Below are 20,074 nucleotides of genomic sequence, written 5' to 3' on the forward strand. Positions count from 1 at the left end.
GTTTCTTCTGAGAAACCACATCTTTGCTGCATGGATTCTTTTTTTTTCAATTGCATTTGTGATGGTCCAGGACTCACAGCCATACATCAATATAGGATGAATGTAGGAGCTGAGAGTTCTAAGGCAGATGTCAGTTGCTATTTTCTTGTTCATTAGGATGTTTCTCATTTCTATAAATGCTGATCTTGCCGTTGCTATATTTATTTTTATGTCTATTTTGCATTTGGCATTAGATGTTACCCATGATCCAAAGTACTTGAAGTTGTGAACTTGCTTCTGGATTTTATTTCCCAATATGATCCTACAATTTGGAATATCCGGTTTCTTTGACATTACCACTACTTCAGTTTTCTTTTTATTTAAAGTTAGGACAAGTCTTTCGCTCTCTGTTTTGATGGTAGATATTGTTACGAGCCCAAAGGACCCCAAAACCCAGCAGCAATAGATATTCACCATGACAAGTAGTTACTTAAACAAAAGTTGTTTTTAATTATCTTTAAACATGAAAACGGAATCAAACTTTAACTTATCACTATTAACTTAACTAACTTAACTTAAACCCCTTCTAATTCTAAGCACACATGTATGTAATGAATGTGTAAATTTAAGAAAATTCTTTGGCTCACAGTTCAATCTCACTTCTCATTCTTCCAAGTTCTCTGGTTGCAGGCAATTCTTATATTGTACACAGAATTTAACATGTATAAAGTTCACTAGGCTTTGGTGCTCAAAAGGTAAATGTTTACAGCTCAGGAAGGTTCTTTGTAGGTTTGCTGAGAGTGATATGTTGTTCCAGGATTTCCACAACTGAGGTTTCACAATGTCTTGCTGATGAAACTTGCCCTATCAGGGTTCTCCAGATGATTACCTCTTTCTTCAGGCTATCACAAAGTTCCTTTCTGTTCCTCTTATTCCAAGAGAAACATCAGACAGATAGCACTTCCAGCCATCTACCACTCTGGAGCTCCTGTTTCAGTTCCAACACGGTTCTCCTGGCTTGTTGCAGCTTTCTGTGTCACACACAGTCAAAGACTCCCTTCTGTCTGTCTCTCTCTATCTGAGATTCAAACTGCCAGTAGCATGTCCTCTCTCTCTCATTTGCAAAACCCCTGACCTTCTCCAGTAAACAATAGGAATTAATCTTCTGGTTCATCTTTTGTTTTAGGGAAACAATAACCTCTCAATGACCTCTGAGTGAGCACTTTGCAGAGAGGTCAAAAGCCTTGCAAAAAGGTCCAAAACAGACAACCTGGCTCTGGCTGTTCTTCCGACACAATAGTCCATTCATTTTATGACATCATTTCAATTAGCACCTCCTTATGAAATGTGCATAGCATTCTCCATAGCTTCTGTAAAATCATTAAATATGAATTCTTCTGTATTTCATACAAGATCTGTTTTAAAGTGTGTGTACGTATATAACCTCTAATTTTACCAATTTATCTCCCAAAAACATTCCCAAATATTCCATCACAATATTAATTTCTGTAAATTTACTTCACTGTTTGCTCTCAGTACAGTGTCATCTGCATAGCAGAGGTTGTTGATATTGTGTCCTCCTATACTTATTCTAGGTAGATCTTGTACAGTTCTCATGATGTTTTAGCTGTACAGGTCTGGTGATAGAACACAACCTTCTCTGACACCTCGCTTTATTGCCTGATATTCACCCCTCTCATTGTCTATCCATATGGCTGCACATTGTTGCCAGTAGAGATTCCTGAATATTTTTAGATCTTTTCTGTCGATATTAATATCTTTAAGCATTTTCAAGAGGGCTTAGTGTTTCACTGTGTCAAAGGCTTTTGCGAAGTCAATGAAAGAGATGTCTTGTACTTCTTTTTGACCATTCGATAATATTCATGAAACAGTAAAATATAAATTTTCACTATGAAAAAAAGGTTAGACAAAAATCACAGTATACTATTAGTAAATGTAATGTCTTATCTGTCATTTCACTACAGTACAATAGAAAAATATGTGAGGAAATGAGCATTGTTGCCAATTGTATCTCAAAGGAATCATCGCAACAGCTAGGCACTGCAGAAGAGGAATTTCAAGGTGTTTTGAGTGGCACAAGATATTTTTTCAATCCTTTCAGTGATCATATTATAGATAAACAATACATGAGAATAGGAGTACATAATCTAGGAAGGAAAAAAATCACTATGTGACATCATATGTTACAACATATTGCATTACACCACAACTAACGAATATGTTCTCATCTCCTCACTGAAATCTTCAAAAAAAAAAAATTATGATATTAAACCCCACCAAATCTTTATATTTAAAAAAAAATTGAGACACTAGGCAGGCTACCCTAAGAATTTATTAATAAAAATTAATCATCTGGCTTCACCAACAAAGAGAAAAGAAATAAAATTAAATATAGTCCAGAAGGGAAAATAACTAAATCATGTGGAAATAATCTATAAAAGGTCACCAAGTCTTTTCAAATTTAACAAAAGTTAACTTTTGCTAAACTTAAACATGAGAGAAAGCAAATAATGTAGAGTTTAAGAAAATGACTCTGTGGTAAAAGATGAGACATTATCTTGCATCGTGGCAGGACAGGTGTGATCTGTCGAAAGGCCTACTCCATTTCCAATGTTCTCATCTCTACTAATTCATTCAGGTGCCTTGCCGTTTGGCCTGGGCATTCATGTCTCTCCATCCATCATGGTCTCTGACCCTCCAAATTGTGCTCTGTTTCTAACCATTATATTAATCCCTCTATCATTTTCATTCTCTGTCTGCCTCTGCTTCTTTTCCTTCCAGCCTTCCAATTGTAACTAAATGTTCTAATGTGTGTCTAAAGAATTTTGATTGCTGTTTTTTGATTCTTTTAAGTAATGTACATTTTGTTTGTTCTTTGTAGAACTTTAATTGTTATCCTATGATATGCATGGCATTCTTCTGAGAAACCACATCTCTGCTGCATTGATTCTTTTTTCCATTGCCTTTGTGATAGAATACAATATATAAATTTGAGAGAACCATTGAGTCAAAGCAGGTGGATTAGAATCTTTCCATTTAAATAAAATAGCTCTTCCAGCCAACAATGTAGAAAAGGCTACAACCTGATATATGGAAGTGGGAGCTTGTCCCACTTCTGGAACTATAATTACAAACAGAGCTGTCAATGGGTTAGGTTGAAAACTAATATCCAGTACAGCTGCAAAGTCTTAAAAATATCTCTCCAACATAGGGAATGACCAAAATATACGATTTAGAGAAGCCACTTCTGATTTACATCTATCACAAATAGGACTAACATTAGAAAAAATACAGGCCAATTTGTCGTTCGTGAGCCCGATGTACCACTTTAAACTGATTCAAAGAATAATGAGCACATATTGAAGAGGTATTAACCAATCCAAAAATCTTCTCCCATGGTTCCTCTGGAAGATGTAATTGAAGTTCCTCTTCCCAGGCCATTTTAATTTTGTCATTAAAATTTGATTTCAGTCTTAATAGCTTATTATAAATGCTATCTTTTAAACCCCTTATGAGAAGGGTTCAAATTTTTAAAAAACTGTGAGTCAAATCCAGTTGGTTCATGGCACAAGATCTATTATCATTCCTTGCTTCTGTGATGCATGCAGTTTTCTTCTCCTTGTGACTGCTGAAGTTTTAGTCAGATAATTCTCCAATAACCTGTAATCAAAGTTACAGTCTTTGGAGGCATTATACCTCTAATGCTGTCTAAATAAAACATTATTTATTTCTGTTCCCTGACCAGCTTCTGGATGGTTCCAGATGTCCAGTAGGAGTCCAGATATCTGATATTTATAACTTTAATCTGAACGCTTGCTTTTTTCTCAATTCAGAATATTTAGTGATAGAGCCAAGTTGGTGAGGGTATGCTCAAAGAAGGTACAGTATTTCAAACAAGAAGACATAGCTTAAGGGTGAAAGGAGAAAAATTTAAAGGGAACATAAGAGGGAACTTCTTCACACAGAAAGTAGTGGGAATGTGGAACGAGTTGCCAGCTAAAGATTGAATGTGATCTCAAATATAACATTTAAGAAAAGTTTGGATAAGTACATGGATGGTAGGGGTATGGATGGCTATGAACTGGGTGGGGTCAGTGGGACTAGGCAGAATAATAATTTGGCACAAACAAGAAGGGCCAAAAGGCCTGTTATCTATGCTGTAATCTCGTATGGTTCTATGGTGCTATTTTGTGTATTCTGCCCTGAAGGACTGCAAAACAATCTCTTCACCAAATAAATATAATGACATTTCACGATAAAAATATATTTAATTGCTTCTTCCTTTTTTATTTTTTGTGAGATGCAATTAGCTAAAATTCATTTGGCCTTTTGCCTTGTAGCCAAGACCAGTCAACCATATAAATCATTAAGTAACCTTATTCATAATTAAAATAATGACTACACTTTTCACAGAGTTGAAAACGATGTATTTGATGTATTGCAAGTATATTAATGAAATTATAACAGCAAAATTTGCAAAACATACACTGTTTCTAGGCAATTTCCTAAGATCATACACAGAAGTTGTTGTAATGAGCCAATTATCACACTGAAATAATAGATATTCACCCTAAGTTTACACAGACATTTTGCTTTGTTTTGCTACACATCAAAGGTATGTGAAAGTATTTTTTAATCATTTGACAGAGAACTAATTAGTATTTGCATTAAAGTGAGATTATGCACCATCCATTCACAAAATGCATTATGAATACTGTTACCATTTGCAATGTTTGACAATAGACAATAGACAGTAGGTGCTGGAGTAGACCAATTGGCCCATCAAGCCAACACTGCCATTTTTCAGATTATGGCTGAACATTCACTATCAGTATCCATTCCCAGCATTATCCCCATAATGCTTAAATCCCCTGCCCACAAGAGCCTTATCTAACTCCCTTTTGAACATATTCAGCGAATCTGCCCCTACCACCCTCTGCAGGAAAGCATTCCACAGATCCACACTTCTCTGAATAAAAAAAATTTCCTAATCTGTCCTAAAAGGCCTTTCTTGTATTCTTAAACTATGCCTTCTAGTCCTAGTCTCTCCCAACATCAGGATCATGTAATCCAATTTCACCCTGAATAGCCCCTTGATAATTTTGTGTACCTCAATCATGTCTCCCCTCATCCTTTTAAAGTCCATTCCATATAAGCCCAGTCTTTCTAACCTATCAGCATATGTCAGTCCTGCCATCCTGGGAACTAACCTTGTAAATCTGCGCTGCACTCTCTCTATGGCAAGTACGTCCTTCCTCAAATTTGGGGACCAGAACTGGATGCAATATTCCAGGTGAGGTCTCACCAGGGCCCTGTACAACCTCAAGAGGGTATTTCTGCTTCTATACTCCAATCCCCCTCTTTATGAAAGCCAACATGCCATTTGCCTTTTTCACAGTTTCAGCAAATGTGACCTGTTGATGAAAAATTAACAGAACTAAATCCAGATTTAAAAATGAAAAGCAACATTAGATTAATGAAAAGTACAACAACATAGAAAACCTATTTAGAATTTAAATAATTATTTTTAAATTATTTTATTTATATTTTCATATCAACATGAAAACATGAAATTCATCAATTACATAAAAGAAACACAATCTTATCATTCAATGTTGATTTTGAGACAGGAAAGGGAAAAGAAGAACAAGCCCTAACCCTCCCAACCTCCCATCCACTCAGGGGAAAAAAAAAGGAGAGAAATCGTCAATAGAATTGAAGAGAGAAAAGAAAAAAGATGAAAAAAAAAGAAAAATGTTTAATTGGATTCATCAATCTCCTGCCAAGGGACAAATATCCTGACTTACCTGGAATCCCAGGAGGTTCCTGGATGTAGGGGGTTGGGGGAAGGGATTGGGGGAGGGCCATCATTAAGAATCTACACCTATGTGTTGAAGATGTGGACTCAAACCTTTTGTGAAAACATCACGATTTTTCATAAAGATATAAATAATTTTCTCCAGGGGAATGCAAACATATATATTCTGCTTTTCAACAAGTCATATCTAAATAGGAATTAGATTTCCAGGTTACCTCTATACACTTCCTGGTCACTGCCAATATGATCTTTACAAATTCTAACTGGTGTTTCGACAGCCTCATTTTAGGTCTTACATCTGCTAGTTTACAATATAAACAGTTCCGGTATCTGCATAAATCAAATCTTAGTAATTTGTTCTAGAAGATTTCCCAAGTCTTCCCAGAAAGACATCACCTTGGAACATTATCAGGTTGAATCCAAAAAGGTTCCTGTTTATTCACCACATCTAAAACATTGATTTGATATTTCTGATTTTTAATTTGTGTATCATCTGCTACTTTTAATTAAGATCTTATTTAAGGGACAAATTGGCTCCAATTATGACCTTACGACAGTGCATTGAAGTAGAGACCCTGGTTCAAAAGGGGACTAAAAAGAAATTTATTTCAAAAGCATATTTCCTTCTTCAAATGGGTTCCATGAAAGAGGAGTTACATAAATCTAGATGGGTGTCCTAATAGATAAAAAAATAATATGGTCCGACTTATGTCAGGACAGTATGACCAATACTATTAATGTAATGTATAGATCAGTGCAATATTTTTTTGCACCAACTATATTTTACAATTCAAATAATTCTTCACAAAAATTTAATGCCATAAATATTAATCAGGTTAAAATATAAATCTGTTATTGTAACTCCTAATTACATAAATTATTTGCTCTAACTCAACCATTGTTAAAACTTTGAGGATAATAAAGTTTCTGAAAATCATCTTAAATAGCACCATGAATAATCAACATTGAAATGTTAACTTTTATCTACAAAGATTCTGAATATTTCCAGCCTTTACTACTCAGATTTCTAGAGTCCACAATATTTTGCTTTTGTATAAATAATTATCTACATTCATTTATTATTTACTCTGGAACTATTGGGCATTGTTAAGTTTAAGAGCCAGCCACCGGGCAAAGATAAGGTATGATTTATTAATGCAGAGGATGATAACTGTTTGGAATTCTCTACCTCTAGAGTCCTGGCGATGCTCAGTTGTTGAGTATATTCAAGAGAAAGATCGATAGACTCATGGACACTAGAAGTGGATAAGATCCAGGATTACCACAATCTTAATGAATGCCAAAGCAATCTACCCCACCCCTTCTTCTGTTTCTTCTATATTTTTGATAAATAAAGCACCAATTAAATGCATAAAGTAGTTATGAAGTCAATGGCATTTATACTCACAACCAATGACCACACAGTTTTTCTGAGCCAATTTCTTTGATTGATCATGTTAATATTATCAAAGCCACTTAGGATTAAAGTATGCCATACCTATTTACATTTAGAGAACCATAGATTTAGAGATTTACAGCACTGAAACAGACCCTTCGCTCCTACTCCACCTTCATGTACATGTTGAGCTTTCTACCTATCTTCATTAATGTTATTTGCCCACATTATGACAGCTTCTTTTTATGCCTTGCCTATTTAAGTATGTGTCTAAATGCCCTTAGACCTAGAGATTGTAACTGATTCCACAATCTCCTCAAGCACTTTCTAGGTATCAACCAGTTTCTAGGTAAAAGAAAAACCTCAGATTCCATTAAAGCTCTTTCCACTCACCTGAAACCTCTGTGCCCTCTGAACTTTGATACAACATGTGCCATGCTATGCATACGTACAACATACACAATATATGCTATAGAGTATATATGGTTTAACTACAAGATAGGATGTATTGCTACTATTGTCAGAATGAGTGTAAAAATTTGAATTGCATATTATACATTTAGAAATCAATGGTTCTATTAATTCAACTTGTAATCTACTGATATAGCTTTCAATATATCCTCAGGTAAATGTGAGGATTAATCATTTGAATATTGCTAGTACACAGGGTTAGAGCTTTATTTGAGTCCAGAGTTTAACTTGGAATCTGATTTAGACAGGATAAGAATGAGACCAGTATCAAATGTTTGCCTCATCTCTGTGTTTCTAGCCATCAGTCCACTTGAATTATTAGCAATGGGGCAACCCCCTGGCAGATTAGAACTGGAGATTTTGGTGGTAGGTCACAGATATCTTACCACAAAGAGCCTCAATGCCATCATAAAGTATATCTTCCAGAGAAGGTTTAGGGAGAATTACATAAAAGAAAATGGGAAGCAAAGGATGTTCCAAATCTCTTTTTTGGAACCTAGGTAAGCACTTAATCCTCCAAATAATTTAAGCAAAGCAATGAAATAAATTTAGTTATTTATTTTGATCTACTTTAAATTCTTGTTCTTCTATCTTAGCCTGGCAGGGAGGACATCATGGCAGTTGTGCTCCTTGAGCCCAATGATGCACTCTTAGAGATCAACCACATATGTTTCCTGAACAATTTCTTAGAGCTTGCTCTGAGGAACAAGTTAAATTTGTTGTCAACGGCAATGTGCCAGGGGTTAAGACAGATTTTTCAGAATCAGAATTTATTGTCTTGAACAAGTCATGAAATTCAGCATTTTGCAACTGCATCATAGTGTAAACATTCATATTATAACCATCTTACGACATTACTATATATTAAAAGAAATAATAGTGCATGAAAAGTAAGCCTGTGACTTTGGTTCATTGATTATTCTGATGGCAGCAGGAAGATGCTGTCCTTGTGCTGTTGAGTGCTCATCTTTAGGCTCTCAATGGCACTCAACTTTTTCCATCTGCTTTCCACCAGAAATATTGGGTTAAAACTTTCCTCACTGCCTCCCATCCATAGTGTTGCTTTGACTTTAAGTATTTATGGAAAGTTGTTACATATACCAAATGCCAAAAAAAATTATGAACGTTATAAAGATTCACAAAAGATAGACACTCTACGTGTTAATAACTGAAAATCACATACTAGTAGATACCTTTAACGTCATGTGAATCTGTATCTACATTCCATTTTACCTTTGCATTCATATTTAATCCTGAGCTGGAGTAAATCACACTAAACTGTCATGGACTGAGCACTAGACTGCCAACTAGTGAAGATCCATCAGTTTTATAGAACTCAATAATAAAGCAGCTGTTTGACTAAGATCCAGAAGACTGGATCATTGAGCAGGAGTTTGAATCATGCAGTGATGGATGAAGTTCTAAATAAATCTGGAATAAAAGTGTATTATCAATAAATAATCTCTACGATACAATGAGTTGTTCCAAAAGTGCGTCTGGGTAATGATTGTTTTTCAGTGAAGAAAATTCTTCTCAATTCTGGTTTCATGTGACTCCAGATACACAGCAAGATAGTTACTTTTAATCAGTTCAGGAACATTTAAGAAATGACAAGAAACACTCTTCCTTGGGATATCCACATTCTTTGAATAAATGAAAACAAAAAATCTATTTTTTTTTCAAAGTACAGTTGAGGCATGTTAATGTTGAGAAATAGATATTCTTGGAATTTGAGGATTACCACCAAATTCATGGTTGTCCCATAAAAGTGGGGATGTGTTAACAGATTGGATTGTAAACAGTCATGCAAAGTGATTGAGCAAGATTTAGTTGTAACAAACCATAGTTAGAGTCAAATGCATTAACATTAGGCTGGAAGGCATATCAACCAGAACAAAAACAGTAGAAAATATTTTAAAAATCATTCTAGATTTGTTCAATTTCAAGTTTATTATTATCTGACTATTATATATATATATATACGACTCAACAAAACTGTTCCTCCAGACCACCATGTACATAAGTACAAGATCAAGTTTATTGTCATCTGATTGTACGTATACAACATGACAAAACAACGTCTCACCAAGCCATAGTCTGTGCGTGTATACACACACACACACACACACACACACACACACACACACACACACACACACACACACACACACACACACACACACACACACACACACACACACACACACACACACCACTTAAATATCTGGGATGATATTCATAGTTACAGACTGTTTACAGAATGCTAACACTATTTCCAGGCTGGTAGTCCTGATTTTAATGCTCCTGTACCTTCCTGATAGTTTTTTTCTTTGGCTTGGCTTCGCGGACGAAGATTTATGGAGGGGGTAAAAAGTCCACGTCAGCTGCAGGCTCGTTTGTGGCTGACCAGTCCGATGCGGGACAGGCAGACACGATTGCAGCGGTTGCAAGGGAAAATTGGTTGGTTGGGGTTGGGTGTTGGGTTTTTCCTCCTTTGCCTTTTGTCAGTGAGGTGGGCTCTGCGGTCTTCTTCAAAGGAGGCTGCTGCCCGCCAAACTGTGAGGCGCCAAGATGCACGGTTTGAGGCGTTATCAGCCCACTGGCGGTGGTCAATGTGGCAGGCACCAAGAGATTTCTTTAGGCAGTCCTTGTACCTTTTCTTTGGTGCACCTCTGTCACGGTGGCCAGTGGAGAGCTCGCCATATAATACGATCTTGGGAAGGCGATGGTCCTCCATTCTGGAGACGTGACCCATCCAGCGCAGCTGGATCTTCAGCAGCGTGGACTCGATGCTGTCGACCTCTGCCATCTTGAGTACCTCGACGTTAGGGGTGTGAGCGCTCCAATGGATGTTGAGGATGGAGCGGAGACAACGCTGGTGGAAGCGTTCTAGGAGCCGTAGGTGGTGCCGGTAGAGGACCCATGATTCGGAGCCGAACAGGAGTGTGGGTATGACAACGGCTCTGTATACGCTTATCTTTGTGAGGTTTTTCAGTTGGTTGTTTTTCCAGACTCTTTCCTGATAGTAGTTGCTAAAGATACTGTGCACTCAATGGAAAAGGACTTTAATAATATCTTGAACTCTTTTTAGACAACATTCCCAGTAAATGTCATCTATAGAGGATAAAGAGACCCCAGTGTTCCTCTCAGATGTTTTAATGATCCTTTGTATAGACCAATCTGATGCTTCACAGCTACCATACAACACAATGATGCAGCCAGACAGGACACTCTCATTTGTGCTCCTGTAAAGATTTCTCAAGATGGGGGCCAATAGTCTTACCCTCCTCAACTTTGTAGAAATTTAGATGCTGATTTATCTTGGTGATGAATGAGGAGGTATTGTGTGCTCACGATAGGCCATCCTTTAAATGCATGCCAAGGAACTTTGTGCTTTTCACTCTCTCCATGATGTGTAGTGGAGAAAGGTTAACCTTTCTCCTCCTGAAGTCCTCAATCATCTCCTTTGTCTTGTCCATGTTGAGACTCAGGTTGTCGTTCCTGCACCATTTTATGAGCCTTTCAACTTCCTCTCTGTAAGCCAACCCATTATTGTTGCCAATGAGGCCACCTTCTGTTGTATTATCTGCAAATTTGATGATTTTATTCAAAATAAATCTGGTAATGCAGTCTTGAGTCAATAGTGTGAACAGAAGCAGGCTAAGCATACAGCCCTGAGGTGCACCAGTGCTCAGTGTGATGGGTGTGGAGGTTTTGGTACCAACCCAAACAGCCTGTGGATTTCTGTCAAGATGTCTATAATCCAAATGCAGAGGGAAGTGTTGATTACCAGTCAGGGCAGTTTATCCACCAGTCTCTGAGGTATGATCATGTTGAATGCTGAGCTGAAGTTAATGATGTGTGAGACATCATTCTTTAGTTGGGTCAGGACAATATGGAGGGTCAAGTCTCTTTGGATTGGTGAGGATGGCAGTCTAATGTGGATGGAATATATGATTTGATGCATTCCATTTGCAGTTGCACAAAGCACTTCATGATTATAGAAATCAGTGCCATTGGGCCGTAGTCATTTCATCCAATTACCATCACTCTCTTGGGCACTGGACTGATATTTGCCTTAAATCCTGTGGGGACAGTGGGCTGCTGCATTGAGGTGCTGAAAATGTCCATTAAGACCTCCATCTGTTGGATCGTATGGTCCTTCAGTATCCAACTCTGTATGCTATCTGGTCCTGCTGCTTTTCATCTGTTCACCCTGAATAGGATCTTCTTCATTTCAGCAGAGTGCTTGTTCTTCAGAGGGAGATGAGGCTTTCTTTGATGTCACATTGCTTTTCCCATTGAACTGTGTGAAGATGATGTTCCATCTATCAGGAAGACAGGTATCATTATCACTAACCTGCATGGTTAAATTAATCAATTATGGTTTTAATATCTTGCCACATGTATCTCGTGTTGCCGGTGTCACAGAGATGTCTGTGGATTCTCTGTGCCATCCTACACTTGGCCTTCCTGTATATGGGAGAGTTCCGCCCTAGCAGATCTTAGTACCATCTTGTCACTTGACCTGAAGGCAGCATTGTGGGCTCTGAGCAATGTACAAAAAAAAATCTCTGTGTCTAGCCGTGGATTCTGATTTTCCCTGGCTGTGTAGAAACATCCTTAATACATTTGCCAACGTAGCTTTTATGACAATCTGGTTTGTAACTGGTTCCAGCTTTAATTTTCTGATTCTTTTAAAAAGAAATTGAATTCAAATACTCAAACTACTTTTATGGAGATGTGCACTGATGTGTGACATTAGGTACGTGAAGTGTTGTGGGAACGCACATGCGCCAGTGATGCCAGGTGCAGGGTGCATTGCGAGGAGAGTTTCAGTGTGACATCATCTTCATCAACGTGATAAAGATTCTCTCTCATGATATTATTCTCAAAGGGAACATGCATAGCAAAGTGGTGATGAGACAGATAGGATTTTTGGTCGAGGTGGAAATTGAGGAAAAAAAGGAACAACATTGGGCTACAGCGAGGTAGAAGCTTATGCTCAACAACAGAAAGAAAGGAGAAGGGAAGAAACTCGAGAGGAAGACAACAAAAAAAATGAGAATTTACTTTGGATTTACTTTGTTACTGAATAATAAGTATTTAAAATGACAGAAGTATGATTTGGAGGATGCAAAAAAATGGAAAGCTAGTATGATTATATGGATTGCCCATAATGTGAGGGGCATGGAAACCAGCAAGAGAAAGCAGGCACTATTTTTAAATTAGGTGAGGAGCAGAACATACGGTCTGTGAAGGCATCATGGAGGTCACAAGTCTCATAACGCTTATGCAAGGAAAATGGGAGCTGTGACAAATCATTCATATGAAGAAACATTTCTATGAAAGCAACTCGACAAGAATTCATGAGTTTTGAGAAGTCTAGTGTCTCATCTACTCCATAATTACTTTTGAATATCCGTTTAAAGAAGTGATTCTCAACCTTTTTCTTTCCAGTCACATACCACTTTAAATAATCCCTATGCCATAGGTGCTCTGTGATTAGTAATAGATTGCTTAAAGTGGTATGTGGGTGGAAAGAAAAAGTTTGAAAACCACTGTTTGAATCATCCCTCATTAACTCATTATGTGCAAGGTTTCATAATTCCAAAGGAAATGGGCCAATGACAATTTTTCTCAAGCAAAATATTTCAGTGACAATTGCCTCTAGAGCAGTGATTCTCAACCTTCCCTTAAGCAATCCCTGACAAATCACAGAGCACTTATGGCATAGGGCTTACTTAAAGTGATATGTGAGTGGAAAGAAAAAGGTTGAGAACCATTGGTTTAAAGATTGAGTTTCAACACAAGATTTCTAATTAACTTTGAATTTGACTTTTCAGAATTGTGCCTAAGCTGTAATAGTTATGGTGATGCACCCATACATACATTTCCACATAGTTGGGGTTAAGTGTAGAGTAAAGCAAAATTTTATACTATTAATAATTATTAATAAAAATTATTGTTTTGAAGATACCAATGTCTTGGTGAATTTCTAATCTCCTGGTCTATGTCGTAGCACCTGGGATTATTCACTTAAACCAAGATGCCATATGGGATATCATCAGCTCCAGCAATTTTTCAAGCTGTCATGGATAAATATTGCAAAGACTAAATGTTGGATGTTACCTAGATGACATCATCATAATGGGTCAGAATGATGCAGAGCACTTAACAAATCTGGAAAAAATCCTAGCCTGTTTAGAGCAGCCTAAACCTCAACTGAGTCAAGACAAGTGTGTATTTATGGAACCCTCAGTAACCTATTTAGGATTTACGATTGACTGTGAAGGAGTCAGGATGGATACAGCTGGCACCAAAGCTGTCTGCTGTGTTCCTTGCCCATTAAATCGAGCAAAGTTACAATCATTTTTAGATTTGGTTAACCATTATCAAAAGCACATCCCAAACATGTCAACACTGTGCAACCCGTTCAACCAGTTGTTTTAAAAAAAAGACCAGAAATGGTGCTGGAATGTAAAAAACTGACAAAGCTTTCAATCGCTTGAAGAAACTGCTGACCTCAAGGAGCAATGTTCTCGTTAATTATGACCCAGACAAGGAAGTGACCCTGGCTGTTGTTGCTTCATCTGTTGGTTTAGGTGTGGTGTTGTCACAAGTAACTGAAAAGGGAGAACAACCCTTTTGCATTTTCCTCCTGCTCCTTGAGGGTCTGTGAATGGAACTATTCACAACTGGTGAAGGAAGGACTGGCATAATCTTTGGTCTTAAGCAATTTCACCAAAACACCTATACAGTAGGAAGTTTATTGTAGTGGTGGACAATAAACCACTGAGCTTGATCTTAGGCCTCAAAAGAAAGCATTCCTGTGTTAGCGGCAGTGAGAATTCAAAGATGGGCGATTCAGCTCACAGCATATGAGCATCATCCGGCAGACAAGAACGGCCATGCAGATGCATTATTCAGCTTACTCTGCCTGAGACCGAGCAGATGTAAAGGAACATTAATTGGATGGCTGAAGCCACAGAGATCAACCAGGAACAATTGCACCACATGCCCATTACATCTAAGGCTATCAGCAAAGAGTTATGAAAAGAGGCCACACTGTCGAAGATTCTATACTTCACTTGAATGAGTGGCCAGAGACCGACTGTGATACTCCGAAATGAAAGCTTATCATATACGGCATTGAAGAAGGTTGCCTGTTGTGGGGAACAAGAACAATCATCCCCAAGAAATAGCAAGAGGCCAGGCTAAAAGAGCTCCACATCAATCATCCAGGAATGGTCCGGATGAAGGGGCTGGCACACATGCATGTCTGGTGACCACTGATGGATAGTGACATTGAATAGATGGTACGGAAATGTCACATCTGACAAGAAATGCAACCAAAGGCACCCCAGGCTGAAGCTAATCTGTGGAAATGGCCATCAAAACCATGACATTAAATTACACTGATTTTGCCAGTCCATTCATGTGGGAGAATTTTCTGATTATTGTGGATGCACACTCCAAATGCCCTTATAGTAGTGCCAATGCAGACAATGACATTTGAAAAAAATAAATGTGAACTAGGAGGTGTGTTCACAGGGTATGGATTACCCATAGAACTGGTTTCAGATGATGGACCTCACTTAGTGTCAGATGCTTTCAAACAGTTTCTGCGAGGCAACAATGTGCAGCATATATTATCTGCACCCTACCACCCTGGTACTAATGGGGAAGAGGAGCACTTTGTGCAGACATTTAAAAGAGTAGTGAAAGCAAAGAAGTCATGTAAAATATCAAAACCATAAAATTGCAGACTTTCTGTTATCATACAGAACAACACCACACACCACGACAAAAAGCATGCCGGCAGAACTGATGTTTGGACCCAACTTGAGAACCTGACTTACTGCAGTGCACCCAAACATCGACAGTCAACATCCCCAAGTAAGCCAACAAGATCTCTGGAGATGGGAGAAAGAGTATTACTGGGAGAATAAAGAAACTAAATGGATAAGAGGCATGCTCTTAAAGAAACTAAGTCCATGTTCATATTTGGTACTAGTGGGGAACAAGATATGGAAATTATACATCAACCATTTATGAGCAATTGAGAACTCCATCTCCATTCCAATTGTGGACAATTTCCCCGAGATGTCCAGGTTTGGGCACAACCCGATGATGATGCCCTTGAAATACTGTCAGTACTGGTGGGACAGGAGCAAGATACCAGTCAAATACTGGAAACACAGCTAGTAGTACCAGCCAAAAAGGGGAAGTTAGGTGCTCAACAAGAGTGGTGATGTCGTAGTCTGGCTCAGTGTTCTTCATCCCAAAGAAGATCCAAGAGAGAAAGACACCCTCCAGTACATCTAAGAGACTATGTGCAGTGACTTAAAAACTTTATTCAGTATTATATAGTCAGGATAATGTGAACTATTTTGTAACCTTCTCACTATAGTAAGTGTGTGTGTGTGTGTGTGTATGTGTGTGTGTGTGTGTGTGTGTGTGTGTGTGTGTGTGTGTGTGAGAGAGAGAGAGAGAACAGTTTCCTGAGATGGTGGAAGGCATCAGTAAGTAAAGTCTCTTTTTTTTATTTGAACCTTGCATCTCTAAGTTATTTAAGAAGCCTTCCAAGTACACAGACATAAAATGATGGCAGTGATATAATAAAACAAGAATAAAGCCATACAATTGATTGTAAGTCGCTGAAATACAAAGAGGAAGAAGAGAAAAAAACATAACTGAAAAAAAGCAAATAGCTGGAGCAACAGTGATGGACTTGGAAGCTGAAGACATTACATATCTGCTGAATTATTTTGAATGATTTAACAATTTAGCAATCAAAAGCTATTTTAAAAATACAACAGCAGAGGAGAAGCTCAGTTATATACTTCTCTGGTCAGGGGAGAGAGTCCATGAATTATTTAGTAGCTGGGAGCTTACAGAGGTGGAAAAAATGATCCAGAGCAGATATTTGCAAAGTTTGCTTCTCACCTTGAACCCAGGTCTAATCATAGAATTAAACACTATGAATTGCAAGGCTTAATGCAAGGGACTGATGAAAATGTTAACTTCCTCACTAGACTAAAAATTGTTGCTGCAAAATGCAGATTTAGGGATATAGTAGAAAGTGATCATCGCCCAATGGAACACATCCAGAGAAAGACTTAAACAAGGCACCAGCTGGACTGCAGAGATTATTTTTATGACTACAATGCTACAACTTCGACTTAAAGTACATACCAGGCAAAGAGATGGTGTTTGCTGATACCTTGTCATGACTTTGTCCTAATGAAAAATTTGAAATGGAAACATGGGGATCAAGATACATCATCTTGTCAGTGTGACCAATAATAAATTAAGCCAGATCAGAGAAGAAACCAGTAAGGACAATGTATTGCAAATGCTTCTCAACAAGTAGTACAAGGATACCCAGAGAAGAAAAAAGCAGATACAGCCTTCAATACGTCAATATTGGTCTATCAGAGATGACATATCATTGGAGAATGATGTTCTGCTGGCTGGATCGAGACTGATTACTCCTGAAACAATGCAAAAAGTGATTCTCCAGAAAATATATGAAGGTCACATGAGAAATACAAATTCAGAGCAAAGCCAGCCTTGTACTGGACTGGTATATACAAAGACATTGAAAATATTGTGCCTACATGTCAAATATGCCAAAAGTACAGAAACATACAACAAAAAGAGGAAATGATTTCCAAAGAAGTGTCTGCCAGGCCATGGCACACAGTGGGAGCAGACTTGTTCACCGAGAATCAAGAATGGTATTTAATAGCAGACTATTACTAACACAGAACTCAATACGGTCAACCAGTTTACCTACCTCGGCTGCACCATTTCATCTGATGCAAGGATCAACAAAGAGATAGACAACAGACTCGCCAAGGCAAATAGCGCCTTTGGAAGACTACACAAAAGAGTCTGGAAAAACAACCACCTGAAGAAACACACAAAGATCAGCGTGTACAGAGCCGTTATCATACCCACGCTCCTGTTCAGCTCCGAATCATGGGTCCTCTACTGGCATCATCTACGGCTCCTAGAACTCTTCCATCAGCGCTGTCTCCGCTCCATCCTCAACATTCATTGGAATGACTTCATCACCAACACTGAAGTACTCGAGCTGGCAGAGTCCACAAGCATCGAATCCATGCTGCTGAAGACCCAACTGCGCTGGGTGGGTCACATCTCCAGAATGGAGGACCATCACCTTCCCAAGATCGTGTTCTATGGCGAGCTCTCCACTGGCCACTAAGACAGAGGTGCACCAAAGAAGACGTACAAGGACTGCCTAAAGAAATCTCTTGGTGCTTGCCACCGCCAGTGGGCTGATATCACCTCCAACTGTGCATCTTGGGACCTCACAGTTCGGCGGGCAGCAACCTCCTTTGAAGAAGACCGCAGAGCCCACTTCACTGACAAAAGACAAAGGAGGAAAAACCCAACACCCAACCGCAACTAACCAATTTTCCCTTGCAAACGCTGCAACCGTGCCTGCCTGTCCAGCATCGGACTTGTCAGTCACAAACGAGCCTGCAGCAGATGTGGACATACCCCTCCATAAATCTTTGTCCGTGAAGCCAAGCCAAAGAAGAAGAAAGAAGAAGAAGATTACTACTCTAACTTTCCATTCATCAAAAAGGTGAAAGACCTGAGAGGATCAACTATCACCTCAAAATGAGAGTGCTCCTTGCTGAACAAGGAATACCCGAGCAAGTAATATGTGACAATGGAACATAGTTCACATCAGTTCACAGAATTCAGAAAGCTGGCTCCAGTGTATGGGCTTGTTATCATTACATCATCCCCATACTACCCCAAAGGTCATGGGTGCACTGAAAGACAAGTGCGAACTGAAATGCCCATTAGATAAGTGTTGTGAAACAAAAGAAGACCGAGACCTAGGTCTTCTATCATTTCGAGCAACACCTTTAAGGGCTGACATGAAGTCCCCGGAAGAACTTCTAAATGGCAGGAGATATAAAACAACTCTGCCAAGCAAAACACACCCTCCAGAAGACCAGGAGGAAACCAGAAGACCAGGAGGAAACCAGAAGAAGACTGGCTGACACACAAGGAGAAGGACACCAGCATTATAACCAACATTCACAAACATTTCCAGAACTCTTCAGAGGGCAGCATGTGCATATTCAAAAGCCAAAGTTGAAAACATGGATCCCAGCAAAGGTCAGAGAAGCTGAAACACCAAGATTATATATTGTCGAGGAAAACTCTGGCAATCAGCTGAGGAGGAACAGAATTCACATCCAGCCAGCACAAAATGTGATGAAGCAGATGCCAGCAAAGCCTGCAACACCATTATCAAGTGAGGTATCAAGTGAAGAGCCCACAACCACTAATACTGAAATATCATCACAGCAGTTATCAGGTAAAGCATAACAAGCTACATCACCTACACATGTACCAGCCACACAGAGTCCAATGGTCACAGCCAAATCCACAAGATGATGAAGGAATATACTGCCACCAATGCGATATTGATAAGAACTATTTAAAAATGGTTGTGTAAATAGTGTACAAATTCAGTTATTTAAGTTGCACTGGAAAGAGATAAAGAACACTATTTTTTTCTTTGTCTTGAGAAAGTTGGATGTTATATAGTCAGCAAATTGTGGACTATTTTGTAATCACATAAGAATACACCCTTCTCATTGTAATAACTGTACTGAATCATTGTGGGGTCCATGTTTAAGTATGTGAACAGTTTCCTGAATGATGGAAGCCATCAGTAAGTAAAGTTTCTTTTGTTATTTGAATCTTGTATCTCTAAGTTATTTAAGAAGCCTGCATTTAAGTAACACAGACATAACATTCAGTACATCTCAAATGTATTATGGGTGGCAACTTTAAGACTGTAAGTTTCCAGTAACACAGGATCTATAGTTGCCATGATTAGTGGAAGTTGTAGTTAAATTCTCGGTAGTGTTAAAATCATTACATTCTATGTAGTGTTAACATCATTAATTTCATCTTTACACTTATTTACCAGTAAGCACAAAACATTTGTTTGAGGGGGAAGAGTGTTATGGGCATGTGACATCAGGTAAACAGAGTGTTGGAACACGCATGCATGGATGACATCAGGTGGACAGTGCATTGTGGGAAGAGATTCAGTTTAGTGCCATCTTCAAATGAAAAAAGTCACAAGTAAAGGCTCTCTCTCTCGAGTGATGCTATTTTCAAAGGAAAAATAGATGACAACTACTGTAATAGAATTGGAACAAGCATTTCCTGACTTTGATAACACTAATGAAAATATTGCCATTAAATACAAAAGTCTGCAGATGCTGTGATTGTAGTAAAAACACAGCAATGCTGGAGGAACTCAGTAGGTTTTTTTTTGCAGCGTCCATAGGAGGTAAAGATATATAACTGATGTTTCAAATCTG

The 20,074-nt window shown here is 38.4% G+C and overlaps 1 long non-coding RNA gene across 3 annotated transcripts in view; it reads left to right on the plus strand.

Annotated features, from left to right (window-relative positions):
- LOC138738916 (uncharacterized) overlaps positions 1-20,074 on the plus strand; it is a 215,182-nt gene that overhangs the window by 51,950 nt on the left and 143,158 nt on the right. For 2 of the 3 annotated variants that reach the window (XR_011341892.1, XR_011341874.1), the window contains one exon: positions 7,014-7,181. The exons of the other annotated variant lie outside the window; for it this stretch is intronic. This is a non-coding gene — a long non-coding RNA (uncharacterized lncRNA). Of the gene's footprint in view, positions 1-7,013; positions 7,182-20,074 lie in introns of those variants that run through there. 3 annotated transcript variants of the gene reach the window in all.

The sequence above is a fragment of the Narcine bancroftii genome, chromosome 1 (genome assembly GCF_036971445.1).
Source record: "Narcine bancroftii isolate sNarBan1 chromosome 1, sNarBan1.hap1, whole genome shotgun sequence".
NCBI lineage: Eukaryota > Metazoa > Chordata > Chondrichthyes > Torpediniformes > Narcinidae > Narcine > Narcine bancroftii.